The sequence below is a fragment of the Peromyscus leucopus genome, chromosome 2 (assembly GCF_004664715.2).
Source record: "Peromyscus leucopus breed LL Stock chromosome 2, UCI_PerLeu_2.1, whole genome shotgun sequence".
NCBI lineage: Eukaryota > Metazoa > Chordata > Mammalia > Rodentia > Cricetidae > Peromyscus > Peromyscus leucopus.
In genome coordinates this window covers 83,895,768-83,923,322 of record NC_051064.1, presented here as the reverse complement: position 1 = coordinate 83,923,322, position 27,555 = coordinate 83,895,768, and the positions used below count along the sequence as shown (strand labels likewise).

The window sequence follows — 27,555 nt, the reverse complement described above, 5'->3', positions numbered from 1 at the left end:
TAGTTGTCTCACCCTTTTCAATGCTAGGATGATGCCTGGACAGTGTAAATGTAGATGGAGTATAGAGTGCTAGAAAAGGCATCAACCAATGAGGAAATCTACATTTGAGTACCAGAGAAGTAACTGATAGCTGGTGACCTTGCACATGCTATTTCCACTCTTCTTTGTCCTATGGAACTGTTATTCCTGGATTTTCTCCTGTTTCTTGTTCTCTGGCTGGTGACATCGTTCCTTTTCCTGGCACGTCTTTCCTCTCACGGTGGTCTTTCATTTCTCTCTGATCAGGATATTCAAATCCTTTGTCTATGTCTAAGTCTGTACTACATCATTGCTCTATGAAATGTCTATGAAAATGCATGTCTGAGGTTCTACATCTGGAATCTGATTCAGTGAATTTCAGTCTAGTTCCAAGGATTCAAATGTTTATTTACATCTCGTTTGAATTTGATGCAAATGGTCTTTTGAAAGGTCTGGGTCCTGAACATACATTACTAAAATCCAGTGGTAATTTATAGAACCATATGAGATCCAGCATTTTCAAGATGGTATGGCATAGACAATTTATATAATCAAGGATGTTATTGTTTATTATTTTAAGTCAAGTCTGTGGGTTTACCTCCATCACTAAGTTGGCATTACATAAATATGAAGAGCCAACCAGCTCACAAGGATTATTGAGTGTTTCTGGGGTGTAGCATAGTATACGATGCATTTGAACACTTAGTTAAGATATATTTTTAGTGGGTGTTTTTCTTTGAAAGCATCAGAAAGCCATACATGCTTTTTTGTGGGTACTCTGAACTTTATTGATGGTAATTGAGAGAGGAGGCTTATCTTAGAGTTTTATTGCTATAAAGGGATGTCATGACCACAGCAATACTTATAAAGGAAAGCATTTAATTGGGGCTGGCTTACAGTTAAGAGGTTTGGCCCATCATCATGACAGAAAGCATGGTGGGAAGCATGGCAGCACACAGGCAGACATGATGTTGCAGAAAGGAGCCAAGCAAGAGTTCTATATCCAGATTGCTAGGCAGCAGGAAGAAAGAGAGCCACTGGGCCTGGTTTGAGCTTCTGAAATCTCAGAGTCTATCCCCAGTGAGACATTTCCTCCAACAAGGTCACATCTACAACATCAAGGCCACATGTCCTAATTCTTTCAAATAGTGCCACTCCCTATGAGCCTATGGGGGTCATTTTCATTCAAACTACTACAGGACCCCACAAAATTCTTTTGGCATTCTTGGTAAACTGTGAGGGGATATGTTTGTGAGTTGGAGGCTTAGTTGAGTGAGAGAGCATAGGGCCTCTTCTCTCTTCCTCTCATGCTATTGCAGAAGTAAATTGTTCAGGGCTTTTTGCTCCATTAAGGCCATTTGAACTATGAAGTCTAACACCCTGTTGCTGTAGCCACATTCCTTGTCATACCAAGAAATCAACTTGACTATGTGGTCATTGAGGGCCATTCCAGCCCTGGCATCAAAGAGAGAAGAGTAACTATCACTGTTAAAATTTCTGAAGACAACCTGATCCTCAGTATAGTCCAGTATGCCCCTTAGAGGGCTCTCTGATGCCTGCTTCACCGCTCTCTTGATGTAGTCATACTTGGCAGCTTTCTTCATATGTTAGGTCAGATCCATGGCACATACTTTGTAGATAGGGATGCATGGTGCCAATGAGATTCCTATTCAGCTTTTGAATGGCCTTACCTGAAGCATTAATAGTGTCAATGTATTCAGTGATGATGCTTTGGGCAGTCACACAGTCATCAGGGCTCAGCACAGTTTTCTGTCAGTGAAAGTAGGGACTATGGTCATGAATCCTGCAATAATGCCAAAGTTGTCATGATGACCTTTCTCAGGAAGCCTAAGCAGTTGGTAGTGAAGGGGGCATTGTTGACAATCTTGATTGAGTTATCTCATGATCCATATCCATCACTGACATTGGGACATGACTGACATTGGGTCAAAGGGCGGAGATGATGACCCTTTTGGTTCCACTCTTTAAGTGGACCACTGCTTTCTCTATGGTGATGAAGATGCCAGTAGACTACACAACATATTGGGCACCAGAATCAGCTCATTTGGTATTGGCAGAGACTAGTTCTTGGAGGATGGTGATGACCTGCTGTTGATAGCCTTCTCATTCTCATAGTCTTGATTGTTCCAAGGAACTTGTGGGTGACATCAGACTGTAATATAGATCATGTTGTGAGGTCAGTGAAGGGAATATTGTTGATGACAGTATTCACTTTGCTAGAGTAGAAGACAGGCACTCTTTATAGCCAAATCCATTTCCTGTGACCTTTACCACTGTGTCTCAAGGACAGGCTGGCACTGCATGAGAAGATGTGGCTATCTCTGGAATGGGACAGAATAGACAGCCAAACCACATACACTTTTAAAATTCTACTGGCACATAATCTTTGGATCTGGTATTTCCTTGTAGTTATTTTAAAGTTGGTGAGTGTGGAATTGCATTAGGCCTTCTCATGCAAAAAGACTTGGTGATATATTGGCCTTATCTTGAAGGAAGCAAGTGGGAGCAGCATCAGTTGCTTTCAGCTAGCCTTCATACCCTTGTAGCCACACTCTTACTTTTTCCCCTTTTTACTTGCAGATCCCAGATCAGTTTAAGGAATGAAAATTAGATGCTGTGGTAGACTTTAAAGTGGTGCCCAGGATAAAGGAGTACAGCAAAGTCAACTGGGGACTCTATACCAACTTGTATTGAATACATCAGGTTTCCATTACTCATCAGTTTTATCCGGTACAGTGTTTGGATAAGATCCTAGCAGTGTGTGCCTTTATATCAGGGGTGCTTGTAGGATATATGCAGTGGGATGCACATTGGTTAGCTATTAGCTGTTAGCTATTGCATGCTTCATTAGGGAGGTGTATCTCTAGGAAAAGTGGAAGAACCGTGGATGTGAAAGACTGTACAGCAGCAACAAAACAAAGGAAAACAAAAATCACTTCACGCCTGAGGTTATTAAGCCACTTCAGGTTCTGAATAACCATACAAGGCTTTCTGAATTTTATTTCATAAATTTATTACAAAGGGAGATGGTTAAGATACGAAGTGAGCTTTGACCAAACCCATATTTTTTTCCAAAAAGCAAAATTGTTTATAAAAAAAAGCAATTCTAACTTTATTAACCATTCACAATTAAAATTACCCATGGAGAGATTTAGTGAAACTTTCTGAATAATAGTTCAATCTCTCCTAATGTGCAGTTGCTTTGTTTGTGTGATTACAGTGATTATAGTGTTCATTAGTACTGACTGGGTAGGTGCAGTGGCTCATATCTTCAGATAAGCTACGGTCTGTGAAATCTCACAGCTTCTATTTTCATCGGCTTTAAACCATACTTCCCACTCCTCTCGGTGTCAGCAGTGATTCCTTTAGCATAAATATTTTTATCACTGTAACTGTGATGGAGCAAAGACAATTCCTGGTTGTTCTTGCATTCTAGTTGTCCTAGTTATTACTCTGCTGACAGAATTGGGTTTCTGTTTCCATGGACTAGGTTATGTCAGTGTGAATGTAGTTCTGGTGCCTTCAGAGTACATCTCAGCACAGCAGTCAAATTGAGGGAGCAGGTCTGGATGCTCAACTTGGGTGAAGTGATTTTAAAATATGTTTTTAACAGCGATCTGAATATATCTCTTATCAAAACCCGCTTAAGCAAATTCGATATCTGAAATGTCTTAATGGCTTCACAGTTTGTAAGGACAGGAGAGTGGTCGTGCCATTCCTAAGCCAACCAACATGGCAATCTGTGCTGTGGCCCTGCCTTAAACAGATACACTTGAGCACTCACCAGGCTTTGTCTATATGTACTTGATATTTTCAGGTGTCTCAGAGCATGAACTTTTGAAACTACACGACTCGTAGAACCTGAAGGTGGTTTAATTTGAGTGTGGCAGGGACTATTTAAATCTCTGGAGGGGCCTTGATGGTAGCTTTGAATATGTTCATTACACATGAATATAGGTTCTCTTTTTTAACAAAATCAGATGGTTGTAGTTTGGAATTTGAACCCAATTTACTGGCAATGTTTTTGAAAGTCTTTGAAAATGTGGTATTTATGTGCACCCAAAGATGTCCCAGTTATGTCCAAAAATAACCACCAAAAGTATATGCCATAAATCATGGCATGGACAGCCAAAAGGCTTCCCTTCTCTGTGTCTATTCATGTATCTTCTTTTGTTTGTATTACAATTGAGTTTTATAGACATCCTCTGTAATTGTCAGCCACTGCCTAAGTTGCTTTGTGAGCTTGAACTACTCAATTTATTAAGCTGTTTCCCTACTATAATTTGGATCATACCAATCTCAGATAATTGTTATGAAATTGAGTGATAGTAGCCTTGAGTAAACAGCATCTTGATTAATTTCCCTTTTTCCTTCTTACATTTTTAGAAGCTAAAAAGTGTTCTGATATGGCAGTGTTGGCCTGGTGGGCATAGGTCACACAAAAGGAAGAGAAGAGTTTCTGCCAATAGAGAGACAGAGTCACTTCTGCCTCTCCTCCAAATTTTGGTTGGGTATAGTCACCAACACTTTCTTTCAAACCTAGAAGGCCTAGGTCCCTAAGTCCCTTAAGCCATCTCTGTAGTTAACACACTTTCTACATTATTTTTTTAAATATGAATTTACTCACCAGTCTTCTTCATCAGACTTTGAACATTCAAGACCAGGGGTCATGTCTCAGTTACTCTTCACTGAACTAAAACATGGTCAGTATGCAAGGTCTTTAACTTAGAAAGACATAGAGGTAAACTGTTCTAAACTAAAGCAAAAACTAAATGCCAGATGCCTCAAAAGTAAGGATAGCCATTTTAAATACATCTGTAGTTTTATTAGCAAGACAAAAATGGATTTAAAAAATAAGGGGGAAATCAACTAGATGTAAAAGAGTAAACAGTTTGGGTTTATGTTTTAGAAAATATTTTTGATAGGATTCTTTGGCATTTGGTGTTTTTCTCTTTTTCTGTCAAAATAGTTGTCAAGAGTAGGGCTATCAAATATGTCATATTTTGATAACATTAATATGACTGCAAGCAACTCAAAGGTTAAAGATGATGCTATAAGATATAACTGCTAGCAGAATCTGAAAAGGTAGATTGTTGTGCTCTGTAAATGAGCTTTCAATTGAATTCAGTTTTCTGATTGGCAAAACTAATTCCATTTGATTTTATAATTCATTATAAGTGATTCATTCTTTCAATTAAATTACAGATTAATCTGTCTAAAAACTATTATTATTATTACTATTATTAGTATTAATTGAAGTGTGCATTTGTTCAGATGAAAGAAGAGAAAATTTTCCACAAACCCTGGCAGATGTGTCTACCGATCTATAAGGAAAACGATAGCTAACCAAGGCAGTAGTAAATCCACTGCTTGTCAGTTACATCACAAACATATTTTCATATAACCCTCTTTGCTTTCTGAATGATCACTTTCCATATGAGAAAACTGAAAGTCATAGTTTCTCCAAGATCATATAACTGTTAGTTTTTGGGGTCCTATCCCTTCCTGCATAAATGCCCGTAGTTCTAGCATCTACACATCTCCTTGGAAGGATGGAAAGAGAGTTACAATTTGCTATTGGAAACACTTGCTGCTTTTGGGAATGTCATGCACCCAGTGTGGCCTGTTTACAGGTACATCCAGATTTCTCTCAGGTACCCAAACTTCTATAGTTACTTACTTTGTCTGTCTTTTGTTTTACTTTGTTTGTGTGTGTTTTCCTCTTTTGACTTTGGAGTTAGAGATATCATTAGGAGAAGAAGCTGTGAATGTTCTGCCATATGACAGTTAGGCTTGGCTAGATAGGTCTTTTAGCCTATTATTGTTAACGAGATAAAACAGAGAAACAGTCTCAGGACTCCTGTGTACACCTCCTTTCTAGAAATGGAAATTTCTACACTTTTTCCACCTTTCCCCTCAATGCACTGACATCTTCAGAACAGGAAAAAGCTGACTCAAGTAATCCCCATGACACTATGTGTGTGGATGGCTGGAAAAGTTAGAATTCCTCAAAAATCCCAAATCATGCTGGGAGTGGTGGAGGTGAAAGCCAGGGAGGACTCAGATACAAAACACAGATGGAGACCTCAACCTATTGTTTCTAGATTGGAATAACTCTCTGGGGAGGATACAGAGATAGAGTCAGGTATTGGAAGGACGAATACACTCACTGGATGAGTGTGGCTTCTTGAGAATGAGGCCCCCATACCATGGAATTTTTCATCTTTGATAGCTTCTGCATGAAGTGTAACAAGAAGAAGATTTTGGATGAATGGAAAGGATGGGTGAGATGAGGGATTCTGGAAATGGGCTGGGATGTTCCAGTGAGTGGGGTAACTCCTCTTTTCTATCCTTATGTGAGGCCTCTCCTGGGTCATGGCATTAAGTACATGATAGAAACAGCCAGTTGGATAAGGATAATGAAATAGAGATGGCATTGCAATTAAGCAAAGGGCATTTTAATAGACCATGTTGGTCTCAGATAGCCTAGGCAGTCTTTCTTGTTTTAGAGTTTTTGAGGTTACATGATATCCCCTCCAGAAGGGTTCTGTGGTTGTGTCGGCTCTTTACCTCAATGGTATCTGCTTTTCTCACAAGTCAACCTAGCAAACCTCAAGGATTTAAGAAATTAACTTTACCATGGATGCAATTGATTCCAGTTGTGAAATGGAATCAAGGTTTAATATTGGCATCAATAAATAGTATGTTAGAATTTTCATATCTTTTTTCCTCACATTATTTGAGTGGTATGAATAAGAGAGAATTATCTAATTTAGCTCTCCCCTTCTCACCCTCTTTTTCTTTTTAGAATGTTAACATTGTTTATAGAGAATTGAGATAATACAATCAAGGGCTAAAGTTGAAACTCTGGGGAAGCTAAATATCATGCCATGTAGTAGATAGTGGTAATGGATGACCCTTATTTCACATTATCAAACAATTAAAATATCCTGAGAATGCACAAATATTTTCTAAATATTAGTGCAATAAATAACTAAGCACTGTTTTAAACTCTCACAGATAATATGAAATTGTTGGGTTTATTGTGTATAGCAATGGACAGGAGCTGCTAACTACTATTTGAAGTGACAATAGCTTCCAGTGCTTTCTTTCTTGATCCATCTGAACATCCATGACTGGAAGGTAGTAGCACCTCCTGTTACTATGTACTTGTGAGTCTGGCAAGAGAGGAACTGGCAAGACAGCGAAGATGAGTGTCACACGGAGGTGTTAGGCTTTAGATGTTTCCTTTCTCCTCCTTGAGAAAATAAAGTCACTTACTGGTTTACCAAGTCAACAGATGAAGAAATTAGACGAAGCAGTTTTTTGTGCTCTAGTCCCACAGCACTGTCACTCAAATCCAATTTGACCCAGAGTTCCATTTTTGCAGGTTTTTAGTAGTATAGGCTTCTGACAGAATATACCTTGGCCAGTTTAGAGAAAGACTGAATAGTTCATGTGAAACAAAATAAGAATCAATTGTCTTGAAAAAAATTCTTACAGGCTTTTTAATACACAGAGACAAGAAACGAAGTTAGTATGCATTTGATGGCAGGCAGCCTCTGGATACTTGCGATGTTTATGTGTACTTATCTGGAGTAGGGAGAGGAGGATGGAGTGAGAATAGCTGTTCCCTGTCTGGGACTCTGAACAGTGGTCTCAGCGTAGCACGCTTGTGCAGTTTTGCAAACTCATGGATGTCAATATTTACTTACTATCTCTCTGCTAAACAGTTATTTTAGATTTCCAAAAGAATTCTGTTAACATTTGCTTTGGTAAAGTAGGGATTTAGGGCTTGAAAGTTAAAAAAAAATGTTTGTTTTGTGCTTCTTTTTATTTATTTGTTTTTAGTTTGGGCCAGGGGTTCAGACTGAAGTGGCCAGGGTTCCCTTAAGTGCCATTACCTGATGAACCATCTCTAAGGATCTGTATTTTTTTTTCTGAGAAAAATCTTCCCTGGATCGACTGGGGTCACATATCAGTCAGTGTGTACGTTTGTGTGTGTGGGTGGGATGGTGGGTATTAAAAGTGTAATTAAGTGGGAGGATTTCTCTGCAGAGAGCTGCAAAGGTAAATAAGAGTGATGGCTATTCATTACAAAGTGCACCTGAACATGAAAGAAGGAAGGCTAAATGTTAATTGAAACCGACAGTATTGGCTGCACTGTCTTGACTGGGGAGGCAGCCACATTTTCACTAAGGCCTTTGAGCTCCATTGCTTCTGAGTTTCATTTCTGGGAAGAGGGGAGCAGGATCCTTTGCTAACATTAAAGACATCAGAGCTTGCAAGGTAATACTCCTTTCCTCTGCTGGTGTTTCTTAACCTGATTCCACCCTTCCTTTTTCTTTATCACTGGGCTACATATTTGTCTTACAAATGGTACAATTCCTGGTCTACTCAGACAAAACTAGAAAGTCCCTAAAGGGTTACCCTGAGACAGTTCTCTTTAATGAATATTTAGTTGGACCAAAGGATTCTTTTTCAAACCAACATAACAAAAACTGTAGGAAGCCTTTAAAGTGTTACAGAAACCTTGAAGTCACTGCCACCGGAGGACTAGTGATACCGCATGGCCGAAAACAAATAAATTGATTTATTTTGAAATACACAAAACTTCGAGAGACCAATTAGTTATGTACGAGAAGTATTTCATTAAAACACATAGGACTTTAATTAGCATGAACTAATGTACATTCATACTCAATGCTTCATCATTTTTTGAGTACTTTATGAATCCTCATACTACTGTAAGGAGAGCAGAGTTGAGCTTCTGTGTCTACCTTCACACATGAAACCAAAGATTTAGTTTTTATTTGATTTCTCATAGGCACTTAACTGCAGAAGGAGACAAGAGCCTCTATGCTCTGACTCACTGCTCTTTGTAAATTTATATCAATGAGAAGTCTGATTGAAACAACTGTGTTTATATGAGATTGCTGAAACTCGAGTGGGAGGCACGGTTTCAGATGAAATATATTTAACTACCTGCAAATTTCAAGGAGGTTCAGCCTTTTTGTACTAACTGCTGAATGGCAGGCAGCCTCCATGAGCAACACTTCATATGGAGTAGGTGCCTAGTAAACAGTTGCCAGATGAATGGATGAGTAAGAATGCCACAACTTCTAGATAGTTTGCTGTGCTATCTCTCAAATGCATCAGGAAGTCACTCTTTATTATGATGATTCAAAGTGACTTGAGTAGAGTTACACAAGTCCTCTATTTATAATCTTTTTCTGCTAGCACCAGAGTGTCTCTGCTGATTTATTTTGCTTAGACCAGCAAATTTTGAGTTGTTTGGTTCTGCATTCTTTGAATAATCCCTATTAGAAAGAATTATTATCATTATTATATGCATCCTTAACTCAGGGGTGTAGAATGGCACTATAAGTATGACTGAAACACAACTCCTCTAAGAAGTTGTGTGTGTGTGTGTGTGTGTGTGTGTGTGTGTGTGTGTATGTGTTTATTTTTTTTTTTTGGTACAGGGTCTCACTTTGTATACCAGGCTGCCTCAAGCTGAGATTGAACTTGTGTGCCAGCATGCCTTACAGGGGTTTTGAAGGAGAATTTTGGCTTGAGCTCTCTTTTCCTATTCCTTTGTCTCTCTTCCCTCCCTGTCCCCTTCTCCCTCACTCCCCCTCCCTCTTCTTCTCGCCTTTCGCCTTCTTTCTATTTCCTTCTCCCCTCTTCTTCTTCATCATTGTTATCTTTGCCACAGTTGTCTGTTGTTATTATTGAGAAAAGGGTTTCTCTATGCATCCTAGGTTAGTCTCATATGTTCTGTCCTCCTGCCTCAGCCTCCCATGTGCAGGATTTACCGGCATGCACCACCAGACCTGGTTTCTTTGTCTCTCTTAAAGAATATAAGGGGGCCTGAACTTAATGACCCTGGGACTTAAACTACATCATCAAATTGTTCAGTTAATTTAAAGACCATAGTAATACTTACTTGAAAAAAAAAAAAAACAGGAAAAAGGAAAACAAAACATTGCCACATTAATACTTAAATATTTAAAATGTTCAAATTATCATATACTGACTAAAGTATAAAAAGAGAGAGTTCTATTTAGTAAAATATAAAGGGTGGGATTCCATGTAATCACAGCCTGAGGTATTTTATACAACTTTGGTTTGAGCAGTATTGAGCTCAGTTTGCCTTCTACTTCAAGAAAACATTCTGCTACAGTTGTTCACTGAGCAGGTGTAGGCACAAAATCAATAAATGCACTTAGGGATGAAAAGACATATTTGCCCTTCTCAAGGTCTCCACAGATTAACAGAGCCATTGAGAAATGCACAAAGTCTTTTAATTCAAGCACAATGGTATACTCAGTTCAGCCTGTGCTCCCTGAGAGACTAGTGAGGCACCAGGTGAGAGAGAGGTTGCGAGTTGCATGGCCATGGATGAGGGAACATCTGAGAAGTTATAATCATCCTCCATGGGTGCCTGTCTTGATATGTGAGTCCTGAAAGGACATTCCCCAGCTGCATCATGAAGAGATTAGGCACGCTTTGTGCATGTCATCAAGCTTCCTCTTTGGTTCTCTTACCACTTGCAATACCTACATTGGCACAGAATAAACAGATCACAATTAAACAGTCTATTTATTTAATAACTTTGGAAAATGAATTGAGAGAGAGAGAGAGAGAGAGAGAGAGAGAGAGAGAGAGAGAGAGAGAGAGAGAGAGAGAGAGAGAGTTTGGAATTCATTCCTAAAGGATGTTTCCATGATACTGCATATTTATAGCTTTGGCAGAACTTGGGCAGATTTCTTGCCCTAACATAATCATGTGGGGTTTATGTTCTGCTATAGTTTGAACTTGTTTATAATATGATCAAATTTTGGGAGCTTTAAGTCCCTTGAATATGAACTATTACTAAGGAGTGCCACGTGATGGCAATTTTCAGTTTACTGCAGATGGCTGGGGATAGAATGTTTCGGTTAATCAAACATTAGAGTAGCTTAGAGAGTACAGGATTATTTTGCTAGGGTCATTCAAGTCCATTAACTGGAATAAAACAAATTTTTTGGCATGTAAAATATTGTGAGCATATGTGAATTAAATTCCATGTTTATTCAGAAGTCCCCTTCAGGTAGTAGGGAGGTTCTGGGTTATCAATAGAGGCACATGATTATTCCCTGTTTCCTATAGGTTTGACTATTTGGCATTTCTGGTTATCCCAATTCTGGATAATTTTTATGCTTGGGTTTCTTAGCCATAAGATTACAGCGCTTGTTTTGAGTCTACAAAGATTCAGCATGTCAGTAAAATAGGAATCATCCTGTTTTAAAGCCTATTTTTGGGATGAGGATTTGACCTGATAACTTACTTTAAATGTAAGTTAATGAATGACACCAGATTAGAATGCTGTCGATATTTACAGAGATTTGAAAAGTTTATTATTAGGAGGGAGAAATAGTCATATGTCATATTCCTACTTCAGAGTCACACACTCTGGTGTCTAATAAACATTCCAGGCTGTAGAATGCTCAGTTAAAGGAATAGGTAAGTGAGGATCATTGTAATGAAATGAGGTTAGTTTCATATCAGAGTAATATTTTCCATTAATATCAATGGTCAAATGTCCCACTGGCCCCTGCTAGTTCCTAATAAAGAATGGTTTTCAATTTTACATATTTAGATATCCCTCCCCAGGAATTTAACATTCACATTCTAGTATTATTAAAATTTACTTATACCTTAGCAAATAGGAATTACAGCAAGCTGAACACCGAAGTGCATACCTGTAATGCCATCTCTTGGAGGGCAAGGATTGCAAATTCCAAGCCAAGCCTGGGCTACATAGCCAGGCCCTGCCTCCAAGCGCTAACAAAAACAAAACAAATTAAGGCAGTTCCTCACTGCTTGCCCTGGTGTTCATATGCTCCAATGTTGTTTTATGACTTCAGTAAACTTTTCAGCTGTGGTAGCAGAAGTGAGCATAGTTGACTTCAAAAGGTCTGTTTGTTTTCATTACAAACATCACTTGGCAATTAAGTTATTCAGATAGACTTCTGAACTTCAAGTTATAGGATCTTTCTTCCCTTTTGAAACATATGAGATAAAAGTGCCTTATTATTATTATTGTTATTATTATTATCATTATTATTACTATTTTACTTTTTATTGTTCTGAGACATGGCCTTGCTATATATAACAGGGCCATCTGGAGCTTGCTGTGTAGACCAGGCTGGGCTTGAATTTATGGTGATCTTCTTGACTCTACCTCCTGAGTGCTAAGATTATGAGAATGAGGCATTGCACTTGTCTAACTTTTTTTTTAAACTTTAAATTGAAACTTGATGGTTTTGTTTGTTTGTTTTCTATGTGCTTTGAGCTTAATTTTTGCTTTATTTTGTTTCAGATAGGCTCTCATTATATAGCCCTTGGCTAGCCTGGGAATCACAGAGATCCACATGCCTCTGCCTCCTAAGTTCTGTGATTAAAGGAGTGTATCACCACAGCCCGCAGTTGAGTTTATTTCATTTTAAAGAGAATGTGTGAAGAAACTGTTGTAACTCCACTTTTAGATCTGTTGTATAACATTGCTGCCCACAGCAAAGGTTGCCATGGGTAACATGGATTCTGGGCTACCCCTCAAGAATAAGATTGTGTATTTTCTAGCCTTAAAATTTTAGGCTCTTAATTATCTTACAGTTTATTATTATTTGAACCATGTTAAAATATTATTGATATGATAGAAAACTGTGTAATGATTGATATTTAAATTGTTCTTTTATCAGAAGCCCTTTGTGTAGTGATGCTAATAACTCTGTGGAGTTAATTTCCCATTTATTTGTTGTACTTCATAGGTGAGCCATTTTATTTTGTCATTTAAAGTCAACATAGATGTAGGTAATAGAGTAATGGAAATATTTTCCCATTTTGGGTTTGCTATAGAAATTGTAATGAGAAAAAATGACTTCTGAAATGCTAAACTGCTTCACTTTCAGGCTAAAGGGTATTAGAAATTAAAAAAAGAAAAAACTTGCATATGTGAGAAGAAGATAAGCAACTTTGTGTTAAGGTTGGGCCAAAAAGAATTTGTCTGGAAGACCAAACACTGACTTATATCCCTTTTGTAATGTCAGTCATAGGCCATTGTTCAAAGACACTTGGACTGTAGTTTGTCTGTTTAATCAGAAGTACAGGTATCTTCACCCAATCTTTAGCTGTCATGTTGGTATTCTCTGATGTTTATGTTTAAGAGATTTTCACTTGTATATGGATGACAGAAGATGGTGCTGGATCAATCCTCTTGAGCTGTAGGTGTGGTGGATGTCTGTGAGATGCCCAAAGTGGGTGCTGAAAAGCAAGCTTCAGTCCTGCAAAAGAGTAGCAAGTGCCCTTATCCAACCTGAACATTATCTCTTAATTTGCTTTCTCAAGTTCTTGGAATCAAGAGACACATCTATATTTTATATTAGAAGGAAATAAAATTTTGACCCTCAAATGTGGCTTGTAAAATTATCAATTATGATAAATTGTACTAGAGAATTTCCTGTAATTATTTGAAATTCTTTCAGAGTGGTGGATACATATAAAAGGCAATTCTCTCCACAGCTTGACAACAGTGTAACCTAATGGGCAGCAGTATGTGAAATGGGTTTCAGTGTTTTTGAATTTCCACACTTTCTGATTCCTCAATTACATCCTCTTCCCCCATGAGCTAGACATGTTGCACTTCCATCTGCTGTGTACTGTGGATGCGTCACATTTATTTTTGTAGGATATTTTTTAAATGAGTTTGGGGAGCAGCTGTTTCTGCATTCGCGCTTGCCTTCTTTTTCCTTTGCACATATAGGGGGGTGCATCCCTGCTGTCCCTGGTGGGGTTTGCATATCTTTGGTTCAGGCTGCTGCACTGTAATGCCTGATAATGGGAAAAATGCACCCAGCAAGCTTTTTCCTTAGTTCCCTAGTATATTTCCGTCAATAGCACAGCTGTGCTGCAGGGATCTGGCTAACCCACCAGCTTGTACTAAGTCTCCCTAGGATATTTGGGTGCAAAGCAAATCTATTCAAATCTTTCTCTCTGGTGCTTTCTGATTGAAGTACAGAAGTGTCTCCTGAAATCTCATTTTTTAAACTTGGTCACTGGATGGACTGCGGTCTTATGAGGTGGTCGACTCTAGCAGGTATAGGGCTACTGTGAGGAAGTTAGGTCACCTGAAGCATGCTCTTGGAGCAGGTCATGGGACCCTGAGCATTTCTTGTCTCTGTCTTTGCTTCTCTGCTCTCTGAGGTCAACTCTTTGCTCTAGCACATATTCTGTTCCAGGACATTCTGAATCCATGATATTATGATCTGCCACAGGGCCCAAAGCAAGGAAGTCAACTGACCATGGACTAAAACTGAGACAAAATTGGCCATTCCTCCTTATTGCTGTCTATTTCTGGAATCTTGCTGCAATAGTGGAACAGAAAACATATCCCCTTAATCTATCCTGTGCATCCACATGCTGCATTGACAGTTACTGGAAGAAATTGGTTTGCTATTGTCCAAAAATGGAGCATTTCAGCTCTGTTTTCCACTTAAGAAGTGACTACAACAGGTAATTTCACACTTTCCAGATAATTCTCACACATTTCTTGCCTCATTATCCACCGAGTCTTGATTTTCTGTCTATCTCATGTCTGAGATACATATCAAGGAGGGAATGAAGATCTGGGTATTTACTACAGATATTCTCTGTCCTGAGCACTTGCCATCTTTTAAAATGTTACCTTTTGAAATGGCCCTTAATCTGAACACCTGATTCAAGAGAGCTATTTGCCTTCTATTGTCCATCCATTAAAGTGGCTTCTCCAGTAATGCTGAGCACCTCAGTTCCTCAAGTCCCTTTCTTCTCTGTCATCTTGCAAGCTTGGAAAACAAATCCTGATCCTCCCTTAGCAAATTCCTCAAATCTGCCCTCCCTCTGCACCCCACTTTTGGTCTTATGCACATGTACCATTTTAATTTCCTTGTAACTGAACTGGACTCCCGGACTTCCTGGGTATTCTAAGTCTTTTTTGTTTTAATTCACTCTGCCTATAGGTAACAGTTGCCTGAAAAACATTGATGGAACATTCCTGAGCTATCATACTTTTAGTGTCTAAAGTAACACTGTCGACTTGAAACTAGATCATCCTTCCTAGTGATGGGGATGCTGTCACATGTATAGTAAAGTGATGCAACTACTAACCATTGTGGCTCTCAAGTACTTGGCATATAGGTAGTTAGGCTAAGATCCTGTGTGTGAGTGTATGCTTGTGTGTGTGCATACACTTGTGCACACACACTCAATATTGTCCCATGACTTGCAGGTAGAAATCAAAGGACAACTTGAGAGAGTCATTTTTCTGCTTCAACCAACTGTAAGCAGAAACTCAGGTCATCAGGCAAGTACCTTTATCTACAGAGCCATCTTACTGTTACTGGCCCTCAAATTAAAGTTAAAAGTTTACATAGGCCAGTGGCTGTCATATTGGACAATGCAGGACTTTAGGATACAGTACTGCATTTCTGTTTTTATTATGGTTTTTGTGTGTTGTGTATTCTTGTGTAGTACATGCATGTGAATGTAGGAGAGTATGCTTGTGTGGTGCATACATGTAAATGCAGGAGAGTGTGCTTGTGGGTGTGCATGCAAAGACCAGAGCAAGGTGTCAGATACCTTCTCAATAGTTCTTTGAGTTATTGTCTTGAGACAGGGTATCTCACTCAACAGGAAACTTGTTTTGACTACATTATTTGGCCAGTGGGCTCCCTTGAACCTTCTGCTGCTGCTTCACAATGCTGAGGCTACCAGCATTCTAATCCCTGTCCAACACTTTATGTGGGTGGTGGAGGTTTGAATTCTTGTTATCATGCGTACCCACCGAGCTATCCATCCACCTCCCCAACCTTTCCCTTTTTTTTCCCACACATACTATATATACAATTGGTATGTTCTAGTTTAATACTTTGTAAACTTTTTTACCCTAATGTGTACTAATACTAAAAACTATTATTGTGTGTGCATGTATGTAATATGTGTGTGTCGACACACGTTTTTAACAGCCTGTGTATGTGTAGGTCAGAGGACAACTTTTGAGAGTCGGTTCTCTCCTTCCACCTTCAGGTTGGTTGTGGGGACCAAGCTCAGTTTCTCAGGCTTGTGCACAAAGCATGTTTAACTGCTGAGACATCTCCTACACTCGAAGAAATACATATTATCTTGTGATTAAGATATGCTTAACATGGTCATATATATGCAATCCTTGTGTATTGATCACCAATTGTATATAAAGATCATACACATACCTATTGAATAAAATACAATATTTCCAACCATTCTGGAGGTAGCACTCTACTAACTGAAAAAGACGATGTTCAATAAGCAACACACATCGAAAAGCAATTCCATAGAGGATTAGGAAGGGATAGGAAAGTAAAAGGTAGACTGGGCAAAAGAGGAATGGGGTGGATGTAGGTTGTAATGTTAAAGAGGATGTTCAGGGTAAATTTAGTCTGAAAGCAAAGGTTTGAAGGAAGTAGAGTTAGCTACTAGACATGGAGTGGTAATGCATTCATTCCAGATAGAGGGAGAATCAACACCAAAGGCCAGAAATGTACCTGGGGAAAATGTGACTGGAATGTAGAGTGGGGAAATGTGGAGAGGCAGTGCAGATGGAAAGAGAAGAGAGGAGGTGGCCTTTCGAGTAAAAAGGGATTAGGAAGAGTTTAAGTAGAATGGTGTCATGAGGTGCATAACTTATCTTTGAAAAACAATCACTGGACAACATGGTGATGTTAGTGGATAAAGAGATGTATGGGAGGCCCAAATGAAATCAGGGTCCCTATTGGGAATCTCTTTGCTACACAGGCAATTGATGCTGGTATCTACACATGCAGGGTAGCAGCAGAAACAGTGCCTGAACTTGTATGATACTTGAGTGCTCAGGAGCTTCCAATGAGGGTGGTCCAGAAAGGCCGGCCACTCAGGCTTACCTCTCATAATCCCCTCTTCCCCAAGAAGAGAGAAAGAACCATTGTTCTTATGCATGTAGTGATTTTATAACCATCTTTCTTCATGATTTTATCTATAGATGAATCTCTAAATAATACAGTTTTGTTATTTTTGTTCTTTATAACAGAATAAAATTGTATGTATTCTTTTCATGTGTCTTTGGCACAACCCCATGTTTGTATGGTCTGTTGACATTTTTGCATTGTGCACAGTATCTTCCTGCTCTTGGATATACAGTGTTGCATTTATATAAGCATTCACACTTTTATCTGTTGAACTGCTGAAAGATATGTGTGCTCAGCTTTGGTCATTTTTTAATAGTTGTACTCTGAGCACAATATATGTATTTTGTTGTACATGAACATGTGTCTGTCTTCCACTGACAGTAGAATCATATATCTTCCCCTGTATTTAATGAGCACTAAATCTCTTTTCTTAGGAAATGCCTGTTTATGTCTTTTGTGTATTTTTGTACTTGAACACCACCATTCTTTTGTTAACGTATTGGACTTGTTTATATGTTGTTAGTATCTTCTCTTGCCAGTTGTCTGCACTCTAGATATTCTCACCTAGGTAACCTGCTTTCTCTTGTTTGGCTAAAGAATATTTAAAATTTTAATGCAGTAACATTTGTTGGTCTTTTCTTTTGTAGTTAGTTCTTTTCATGTGTTTTTTAACATATCCTTTTCTGCCTTTAAACAGAAGGACACTCATTATAAAAGTTGTATAGTGTGAATTTTTACGTCAAGGTAGTCAGTCTACTTAGAATTAGTCTTTATATGGTGTGAGGTGGGGGTATCGTCACTGTTCTAGAGGTTACAGGACCTGGGAGAATGGAGCCAATAAATGAGTTGGACTAGAGTCTCATGCAATAGCCAACTGTAGCATCAGACACTTTATCCTCTAAGGGTTAAGAGAGACCACACAAGTAAAGTGTACAATCACAAGAGCAAGTCACACATGGCTAACAAGCCAAAATAAACCAAATAACAGTTGCAGGTTGTAAAGAATAAGCTGACATAGATTCACTCCCATCGAATACACCTGAGGAGGGCACAAAAACACATTCCAAGAACAATTTCATGTTTTTGAAGAAACTGAGGAAACAAGACTCTTGTCTTGGTTTCTCAGAGTTTTCTCACAAACACTGAGAAATCCCTTTACACACCTACATTCTTGGACTGTGTTCTGAAAGGGTATGGATTTTCTTTTTTTTTTTTTTCCCCGATTTAGAATGTCAATTCTGTGTTTTTCTATTTATTTACAAATAATTGTTATTGTAACATTTTAAATAATAATTTTTAATTTAATTTAATAAAAATAAATTTTTCATTGAGATGATAGTAATAATTACTGTTTTTGAGACAGGATCTCACTATGACTGTCCTATAAAATCATGATATAGACCAGGCTGTCTTCATACTCCCTGAGATCCACCTGACTCTGCCTCTTGAGCTCAGGAATTAAAGGTATGTGGCTTGACCTTGACACATTACATTATTTTTACCTCAGTGCTACTACTAATCCTTCTGCAATATAAAACAATTGTTTTACACTTCTAAACCACCTCATGGATACTTAGAGGCTTTGTTTGTAAATAATTGGCTCTGAATTTAGCCAATTAAAAAGAAACGATGATGGAAGGAGGTAAGATCGCTCTCAGAATTATAAGGTTGGAGTGTAGTCTGAAGTCTAGATTGGAATCCTAGCACCTTTTGTGAACTGATGCGTGTGTATTTCTCATAGAACAGGTTAGTATGGACTAAGTTTACTAACAGTTCCTTACTTCATGTGCGTTCTACAGTGTGGAGGCTATGCCATTCATATTTCAAGTTTTCATTAACATGTTTACTTGTGTTTTTCTTTTCTTTTCTTTTCTTTTTTTGTCTCATGTAACCCAGGTTGGCCTTGAACTTGTTATGTTGCTAAGACAGAGCTTGAATTACTGATCCTCCTACCTCTGTATCCCAAGTGCTGGGATTACAGGCATTTGTCAGTACTCCTAGCTCATTGACATGTTTTGGAACAAGTTTCCATAAACAATGGCAGGTTCTATTGCAAAATGTGGCTGCTAAGGAAAAACATAGCTTTCTGCCATGCTTTGGTTCCATAGTAGTTCCATCAGTTATAGCACAAAGTATGCTTATGCCTCTGTGCATGCCCCATATCACATCTGTCTGGGATTCCATTTGAAATATGCCTGTGGCTCTGTGCACCTTACCAAATCACATCTGATTAAGATTTGCCCCTTGCCTAAACTGGCAGCTTTGGTAAAGCTTTCCTATTCATTCTGGAATATGCCATTCTCAACATCAAGGGGCCTCTGTGACTGCTGCCTACAGGAATTACTGTGGCTCAGTTATACTTCTGCTTCTGCTATGAATTCTGCTGCCAGTGTGCTTACGTGATACTGACAAAGTCTAAAACCCATGGAATTGGTGTTACAGGAACAACATAATATTGCACAATAGATTCAGATCACCATAAACTTTCAAATAGTGCATGTTGTTTCATTATTAAATAAGTGGTCACTAAAATTCCATTCTTCTAAGATGGATCTGAGACAGCAGGATTGACTCAGGCTATTTCCTTTCATTTATGGTTTCATTTCGTATCAGAAAAGAATTCTATCTCATTTGAATGATAAGAAATGTCAATAGTGGAGGTGTTTGGTACCATTTCCCCATCATAACCTGTCCATTGTTTATTCTAAGGAAGGTGTGTTTGGGCTAACTTCAAGAATGTCACAGTCTATCAACTAAAATATATCCAATGATGTTTTTCAACCATAACCACAGCGCGCGCGCGCGCACACACACACACACACACACACACACACACACACAACCTCTTCTTACTTAATTTAATTGTCTTAAGTGAATTTTGAATTCTCCATGACAGATGTGATCAAGTCCAGAATGTTTTTGCAATGTGCTGTGATTCTGCTCAGCTATAATTCAGAAAAAACACTGTCAGAAATGACAGTAATTGAGCTGGTTTGTTTACTTTTTAAAGTTAGTAAGTAACAACCTCTTAGAAATGGAAATGGCATTTTGGGGTAGGGTTTAAGAAGTTTCAGAAAGCAATGGCATATAATCAGAAGGTAAGATTGTTTCTCTAGAAGAAAGTACAGCCAGAATCCCCACCCAGTTTGACAGGAGGTTAGAGCAGCATGTACAAGTGTGCTGGGGAGTATGGACTAAAAGAATAGAATTTGCAGAAAGATGTGAGGAGGTGGAAGGAAAATGCATGGTAGCCAAGGATCTTGGTACTGTCATTTTTCTCACCCCCTGCGATCTGCCCAGTTTCCTCTTTCTTTTCCTATCTCCATTGCAGTAGTTCAGTGACATAGCCATCTTGTTTCAGCCCCATTTTCCTACTTTTTGCCACTTATGGGGGAAAAGTTTTATACACTTTTCAATAAGCATTGAAATATTCAGAAAGACAAGGTTTCATTCAGATGTCTTGTCTTTCACTTCATGGAAAATCAGTGGCTCATTACTAGAGACACCCTTGTTCTAGATATGAATAAAGTAGAAACAGGCACAAATTATACATGTCAAATGGGTTGACATGAGATTGATTGAAAGGGAGATCATGTTATCACCATATTTTAAGCATTTTTTGAGTTTCATACTTTTGAACAACATTGTGACCATATGGATGCTTCCATTACCAGCTCTTATTTCTTCTACTCTCTGAAGCCCTTCTTCCTGACTAGATGCCCTCCTACTATTATGCTATGTGTGTCACTGTGCTTAATTAGTTATTTGTAGGACCATGTGCAGAAGACTATTTGGAACATAGACAACTTGCCAGTGGCCATAACACTAAAGAAAACAACTCCCAGAAGCCAGTAAGACAACCATTGACTGCCAGGAGCACTTCAGGAAGAGGTGGGGGAACTCATAAGGCCCTCTACCATCTGTTATGTAACACTGAAGCGTGTAGCTGGAGTTTTCTCCAGTACTGCCTGGGCCCTTAGACGCTCAGACCCAAATAAACACACAGAGGCTTATATTAAATAAAACTGTATGACCTAATGGCTCAGGCTTCTTGCTAGCTAGATCTCACATCTTAAATTAACCCATTTCTATAAATCTATACCTTGCCACATGGCTTGTGGCTTACCAGTATCTTTACATCTTATTTTTCATGGCAGCGTCTGGCAGCATCTCCTGACTCAGCCTTCCTCTTCCCAGAATTCTCCTTGTCTGTTTATCCCACCTATTCTTCCTGCCTGGCTACTGGTAAATCACCATTTTATTTATCAACCAATCAGAGCAACACATTCCACACAGTATTCAAAGCAACATCACCCATCAGAAGGGGTCAATGTTGTGCAGGTCCAACACAGGTAGCCACAGCTGCTGTGTGTTCATAATTCCAATGGCCATGCAGATCTAGAAGATCTCTATAACCTTCATCTCTTCATTTTTTTAAGCTCTTATTCCACAATGGTTCTTAGAGGGGGATACAGATGTTGAACATGCAGCAGTCATTTGATCTTCACACCGTACAGGTATGAGAATCTGTCACTTCAAAAAAGAGTCTTCTCTGACCAAGAAAGCAAGACTCGACTATTGGTACAGATACAAATATAAATAACAGTAAAAACATACCAGTGGTTAGGTGGAGTTTGATCGCATGCACATTTAGCAAAACATCAGGAGTAGATGGCTCTGCCCAGGGCCCAATACCTCTTTAGCTATAGGCTTTTGCCTATATTACAGAGCCAGGCTTGAGTTATTCACTCCTGTAGACCAGGGTCACCCTCAAAAACAGCAATGCCACTCTTGTACCAGTAGGTACATCTTGCCCAGAAAGTTGAGATTGTATTGTAGCATGCAGGGTCGAAGGCTAGATAAGATCTTATAGATGGTTTCTCTACTGCAGTACTCTGCATAACACTTCTAGCACTGTGAAAGGTATCCAGCAGGAAGGAAGCTTCCAGCTCAATTCTACTTTGCTTTATATGTCTGAAGTCAAAGAGATTGTCACTGTCTTTAGTAAGCAAGAAAATAAAGGATGAAGAGGGTGGTGTGCCCATTTCTAATATCAGGGAAATAATATTAGTAAAAGCAGCTTTGACTCAGTGTTGCTATTGTTCACAAAAAGTGAAGCTGAGTTCTTCTAGATATGTTGAGTTGATGGCATAATTCAGATGAAGAAGCACCATGCTCTAGTTTTCCACAGGCACTGTGGGAGACCATGTTCCAGCTATATCAGTGGTTCTCATATACTGATATACTGATATACTGATATACTGATACTGCGACCCTATAATAAATGTCCTCATGCTATGGTGATCCCCCAACCATAAAATTATTTCATTGTACTTCATAACTATAATTTTGCTAATGTTATGTATTGTAATATAAATATCTGAGATACAGAATATTTAACATGGGGTTGCAAACCATAGGTTGAGAACCACTGAATTCTAGGGCTGTGTATGCCCTGAGCTGTTTTGAATGTTTTTCTCACTCTGCCTCAAAGATTTATTTTAAAACTTATTTGTTTTATTTTATATGTTGGACTGTTTTGCCTGAATGTATGTAAGTACACCTTGATACATGCAGAAGTCAGAATAGGGTGTCAGAAACCCTGGAACTAGAAATATAGATGGTTGTGAGCTACCATGTGGGTGTTGGGAACCAAACTCAGGTCTTCTGTAATAAGCACTCTTAACCACTGAGCCATTTCTTCAGCCCCAATATTTATTTTATTATATATATTTATTATTATTTATTTTATGTGTATGAGTATTTTGCCTGCATGTATGTATGTCTATGAACCTCACGTGTGTGGTGCTTCTGAAGGCCAGAAGAGTGCATCAGATCTCCTAGGACTTGAGGTATAGACTTAAAATGTGAGCTGCCATGTGGATGCTGGGAATTGAACTGGAGTCCTCTGGAAAAGCAGCCAGTGCTCTTAACTGCTGAGCCATCTCTCAAAATACAAAAGCCCTGTATTTTGTTACTTTGAAATTATGTGCAACTGTGTGTAGGTATGCATATGTGAGTGCAGGTGCCTAATGAGTCCAGAAGAATACTTGGGATCCGTTGAAGTCACAGGTGTTTGTGAGCCACCTGACATAGGTGATAGTTGCTGGGACCTACACGGGTCCTCTGGAGGCACAGTCATCTCAGGACAGATAATAGACTTGGCTATCAAGAATCACTTTATAGTTCTTTGTGGAAAGGCATCCACTTTTACTTCCATGTAGCTTCAAACATGTAATTGCAAATTTTTGTATTTTGACTCTAGGACATATCTCAAAAGCAGATATTGTCTAACACATGCACAAGTAGAAATGACCATAATATTAGGTTTCATTAATTGTTTTAGGTGACATTGCAACATTTTCTATGTTGACTAAGAAAGCCAAAATCAAATCATATTTAAAGCAAATGCTGTTGGCCTGAGCCATTAATTTATAAATGATGCCATGGTGTTTGCTATAATAATGTTGCCTTCACTTTCTCATGTTCTACATCAGTACTTGAGTTGCCACTAGTGGTGAACAATTCTCTCTCTCTCTCTCTCTCTCTCTCTCTCTCTCTCTCTCTCTCTCTCTCTCTCTCACACACCACACCCCCCACACTCACACACACTACTCCTTTACTCTTCTCTATTTCTCACACAACAACACAGACATACTACACACACACACACATACACTAACTGAAAAGCCTTTACAGGCTATTCTGGTATTTGTGATCGCATCTGCTACAAGTGAGCAGAAAAGAGCTAATAGTATTGTATTAAAAAAAAAAAAAAAAAAAAAAAAAAAAAAGAATATAATTTAGTAAAAAGCTAATAGCTTTTGTTTTCTTGCTAGTATCCATAGAAATTGCCTGATTTAAAAACAAAACAAAAAAAACATAGTATAATATAGAATAGTTTCTGTGTTCTTTGTGCTTTTGCTCGTTATGGTTTGTAGTTTCCCTATACTGACTCTAATCTTAACTTACCTAGTACAAAAACTTTGCTTCAATGCCCTTGAAGGGCTGTGCACATTGTAGCTACCATCTCCTTTCCAGCCTCCATGTGTGGCTGGGTGATTTTTTCCATGCCCTTTATTCATTTGGCTAATTGACAGTAATTCTGTGGCATGGCTTTGACTGGGAGAGCTGTTGTGGTAGCCAAGGCCCTCTGCAATCTGGAGGCAGAGGAATTGGCAGGAAGCAGTAGAAAGGCGATTCAGATTGTAACCTTTTACTGAAAGTGTGAATACACACTATAGGTCATCCAAAGAATATTCAGGTTAGGAAAGAACCACGACTAAGGTAGTTTACCAAAAGGTTCTTGTCTTAAGAAACTGTAGTCAGATTAAAACTTGTCTATATTTCCTTTGGCACTAATGAAAGTTACAGTACAGCCAGCGTGGAGGCTCCTGTCTGTGCTAGTTCTGCCAGATTCCACTATAAGAGGGTTTCACTTTGGGAGATCAGCACCGTGTTCCTAATCACCGCCATTTCCTGGTTTCAGTCTCTTTAAAATATGTGCTCCCTCTTACCACACTTCTTTTCTTGTGCCTTTGTGCCTACACACTCAGCCATGAGTTTTGGTGGGCTGTGGGTGGCCTCCTCATTTCTATTGAACAGCTTCATAAGGAGCCCAGCTGTTCTCTGTCAAGGGTTTTCTCTTTTATTAGTCTCAGAAGGCAGGACTGGCAGGGTGCAGCATGTTGGTACAAGATCCCAGCTGTTGTAATTGAGCCCTTGGACTCTCTGATCATTTGAAACTTGAAGAACAATTTGACCTCATCATAGCATTTGTTTCTGTTTGTCCGTTTGGTTGGTTTTGCGTATCTTACAATACAGTAATCCCTCTAAAACATAAAAACGATATGGAGAAAAATTGAAGTTGGATTTGCTTTTTAATTTTTTTTTTTGGTGTGGGGAATTTAGGAACTGAGTAACATGTTATTTAATGAGGATGTAGATAAATCTGTATGAACATACCTTTATTTGGTAAACATCCTAAGCAACCTTAGCAAAATGTATTCACACTTTTAAAAGTAGTGTGATAAGAAAGGCCTTTCTTCAAGGCCCATTGAAAGTGGCATAGAATTGAAAGGATTTGGTGCTGCTTAATTAAAAGGGAAATTGCAGCCAAACCCAAATTCTGTTTAAAATGTACTTTGTTCTTTTATGTATTTATCTTTTTTTTTTTCAAGTTATTTGGGTGATTGTGTAGGACAGAAACTCGGCTAAGCTGACCAGCTATTGAATAACAGAATCAAACACTTTAAGCAATGAAAATATCCACTTTCACTTCATTGTGGAAGACTGACAGACAAGAACATACATAATCGCACACATTTATATTTGAGAAACGTAACTTATTTAAAACAGGGAACCTTGAGGGAAATGCTTGGTTGAGACTGAGTCATTACCCAGTTAAAAATAACCTTTCCAGGTCATGGCGTTTTGTTTGCCGCAGTGAAATAAGTTTATTTCAGCAGAATGAAGCCATTATTAGCTTGGCAGAGTCCACTTGTCAGAATTTTATGGAGCAGAACACCGTTTGGCTGGGAAATTCAATAAATACTGTAATGTGAGAGGAGTTAAACTCCAAGGGCTGAAGGGGCAAAGAGTGGGGGATTTGTTGCTAATTCAGAGTTTTACAGCATGAGCACAGCATTAGGATAGATGATGAGTTATCATTAGAGGTCAGGTGCTCAAACCTTTGGTGAATTGCTGAGGAACCAGGATGTGTGAGTAAAATAAAATAATTAAAAAAAAACCCTCTAAGGTGCATTAGGAGGTATACCCCCTTTGGAGTGACATAAATGTGAGTTTTTCATTTTTCTTTGTGGAAGTTATTGTCTTCCTTACCTTCTCTCCTGTCCTATCTTGGGATGTCTAGAGCATTCGAGCAGAGTTGAAAATCCTGTGACAATCTCATTCAGTCATCAGAGCAGCACTGTGATATTAAAATGGACCTGGGCCATTTGTCATCTTAACAGCATAAAAATGCAAACCATTGGCAACTCTCAAGTGGGGATTGGCCGGCTTCACCTGGATCAAATTTGTTAGCATGACAGAGGACTTAAATCCTATCTCAGTCACAGTTCCACCCTAGGCAACTTCTGCAACTTCAACAAGCCTTGGTTTCTTTATCTGCAAAATAGTGCTAGTAATAGTTTTTACCCTACAGACTTACTTAAAGGTAAAAATGAATTCATACATATAGATTAAGGACATCTATCTAGCAAATTAAGCATAACTACTTAATATTTCCCAGTGGAAAGCACCAGCCACTTTCAGATACTTAGAGACTTACTAAGACGAAAAGTCTCTAACTTGCTGGGAGATAAACTAAACAAATGTTGTGTTTTATACCATTTCCTGACTGTATGCCATTATCCATTGACTTCTGAGTGTCAGAGCATAAATGTATTTTGTTCTTTACTAATTAACAATCCCTTTATAGGCACTTATTTGTGTTCTGATTTTAAGATTAATCATCATATGGACATTGACATTCATTTTATGATTGATAAGTCTCTTCAGTTGTTATTTAATATTCTGATTCTGTTGATATGCTGTAGTTGGCTTGATCTTGCTGTAGGCTGTTGAGCTTGCAATAGCAGTAGAATCTTCAGGGATGGATAGGGAAGGTGTATTTGCATGGAGAAAACTATACAAAGCTTGGAGGTTAAAGCTATTTTGAAGTACACTGTTGCTGAGATTATTGTCTTACTACTTAGGTTGTTGAATTTAATATGAAGAAGAAATATAAAGTATTAATAAGTGAGTGTTCCTGGACCTGTCTCTGTACTGAAATAGGCTAGAGAGTCCTTTCATATGTATTAGTGAAAAGGATGGGTTGAGTGTATTATAGCCAGTTTTTGAAGAAATTGAGGTTACAAAATTCCATTTATGCAGGCAAAAAAGTTCAAGAGATCTGTTATACAACATGGTGACAGCAGTTAATAACAGTGCATTCTATATCTGAGAACTGCTAAGGAAGTAGATTCTTAAATGTTCTGATTACAAAACACTGATAAACATGTGAAGCAATAGATATGCTAAGTAATTTGTTTTTACCATTCCACGGTATGTATATATGTAAAAATATGTTGCACATCATTATTATATAAATACTTATGGTCCTTGTTACAAAAGAAAATTAAGAATATTTGATGCAAATACCCTACTGTTAAATTGCCTGATTGGAAACTATTATGGACATATTGTTGGTTGGATCCACTGGATCTCTATCCACTGTGTAATGATATAGAATGAAGCCTTTCACTTTGTCAGAATTATTTGGACTTTAAAGATGGGGCCCACCATGTCCCTCTGAGAAGGGTGCTCAGTGTAGGGTGTGAACATTGCTCATATCTTTTCTCAACAGTCTGACCTCCTCACAGATTCTACACAGACTGATAAAGAGCTTCTGAATTCATTTAATTATAAAACTTCCCCAGAGTCCATTATTGTAGAATATGGACTCAGTGTGACTTGTAACCTTAACAGTTTAGGGAACGATAGGAAAATAGCATTT

General features: G+C 38.5%; 1 protein-coding gene and 1 pseudogene across 49 annotated transcripts in view; one reads left to right on the top strand and one right to left on the bottom strand.

Moving 5' to 3' along the window:
• Positions 1 to 27,555, top strand: part of Ptprd (protein tyrosine phosphatase receptor type D) — a 2,272,674-nt gene that overhangs the window by 1,818,719 nt on the left and 426,400 nt on the right. The window lies entirely within an intron of this gene.
• The window catches only part of LOC114696295, a 58,860-nt pseudogene continuing 32,633 nt past the window's right edge, over positions 1,329 to 27,555 (bottom strand).